At 43.1% G+C, this 1,624-nt stretch overlaps 1 protein-coding gene across 1 annotated transcript in view; it reads left to right on the top strand.

The window, feature by feature from the left end:
* Positions 1-1,624, top strand: part of EFNA3 (ephrin A3) — a 104,003-nt gene that overhangs the window by 6,191 nt on the left and 96,188 nt on the right. The window lies entirely within an intron of this gene.

Genomic DNA, 1,624 nt, shown 5'->3' with positions numbered 1-1,624 from the left:
GTTAAGAGAGATTTTGTGGGGTTTTTTTTTTTTTTTTTTTTTTACCACTCTTTTTAAACCTCTGCTCGTCCATTTAACTGGAATCCCAACTGCAAGACTGTCCTTTGATTTTGGCAAAAGTAAAATCCCTAATTTGCTGTGTGTGGGTTGATGGCAGCTATGCCTCCCAACACTGAATCTGTGCTGTGTGCCCCTTGGAGAGCCTGGCATTGCCAGCCTGGAACTGCAGGTCTTTTCAAGGAGCATCTTGTAAAATTTCAACAGGGTTTCTTAAGTGACTTTTTGAGAAGTGTTCGCCGTGCACTGGGATGCTAGTTATAGAGAGCTGCAGGGAGCCGAAGGGATCGATGTGTCAAGAGTAAATTGTCTCTTGTTGGATACATTCTCTTTTTTTTTTGCACACGCTGTTTCCTTTCAGGGAGCGCGTCGTGGACATCTAATTTTTGCAGGATTTCTGGCCTGGAAAAAGAGATTTTTCTGTTTCTCGACCGCTTGGTGCGGAGTGTTGGAGTCTACAGAAGAGGTTATTGTGCACACAATTATACATAATATATGGACATGGCTGAACTGTAAGGTGCACCTTAGACTAACACTATGAAATATGTATGTGGACAGGGCAGCCGGCGGAGGTGGTGTGAAGCTGGCTACACGTGATGCTACAAATACTGATTGATTCCATTCCCTTCCCACAGTATTGCTCTCTCACATCGAAGGGCGATTGCTAGCTCCAAACAACGGGGTGTAATTTAACAAGATAGCAAAGACAAATCCCTAGTGAACGTGGGAGGATGGCTGGCCTGCACTTGGTGGATTAACGGGATGGATTGAGATAATTGCTAGGTTTGGAGGGAAAAAAAAAAAAAAGGAAACACGCTGATGCTAGTATCGAAATGCAGTTGATGACACATAATAAGTGACATTTGAGAAGTATTGAGGTTTCTTCCGACTCAATCTAAATTTCTGTAAAATTAATTTATCAATGTACAATTCATTTATCAGTTTAATTATAGCAAAATTTTGTATTGTCGGGTTGTATTGATGAAATCTGTGCTGGTCAACTAAGTTTTTATATTGGTGGCCTCAAGTGCAGCCCTTTGAAATCGCCAAAGACGCACATCACAATTCAAGTGTTTGAATTTACGTCAGGAGACGTTCATACACTAGAGATGTGAGACTGCTAGAGATCACTACGCTTACAGCCACACATTTGCCCTCCCAACTTAAAAATGCTATGATGCATACTGTCTCTGGGTAGTATGTATCATCTCCGGGCCTCACATTGGGCACCAAGGGAATAAATGATCCAAGCTAGGTGTAAGCATTGAGCTTAATGGGAACACACACACACACACACACACACACCCACACACACACACACACACACACACACACACACACACACACACTTTTTAATTAATAAATTATTTGTGGTATCTTTCTAGTTTTTGGCTTGCACATCTCGGCGCCAAGTGCATGGGCCTTTCTAGGGGTGTAGCCAATGCTTACAAAGTACATCTGTAATGAAGCCCATTAGGGTGAGACTCAGCAGAGGTGGGTGGCTGCTAGACGCATGATTCTTTACTCTGTTGCAGTGGAGATGTGCCTCCGGGGGCGCTGCTGTTTC

The sequence above is a fragment of the Nanorana parkeri genome, unplaced genomic scaffold (genome assembly GCF_000935625.1).
Source record: "Nanorana parkeri isolate BGI_ZX_2015 unplaced genomic scaffold, ASM93562v1 scaffold897, whole genome shotgun sequence".
In the NCBI taxonomy this organism is placed as follows: domain Eukaryota; kingdom Metazoa; phylum Chordata; class Amphibia; order Anura; family Dicroglossidae; genus Nanorana; species Nanorana parkeri.
The sequence above is the reverse complement of the archived record's forward strand: the minus strand, read 5'-3'. Positions and strand labels throughout refer to the sequence as shown.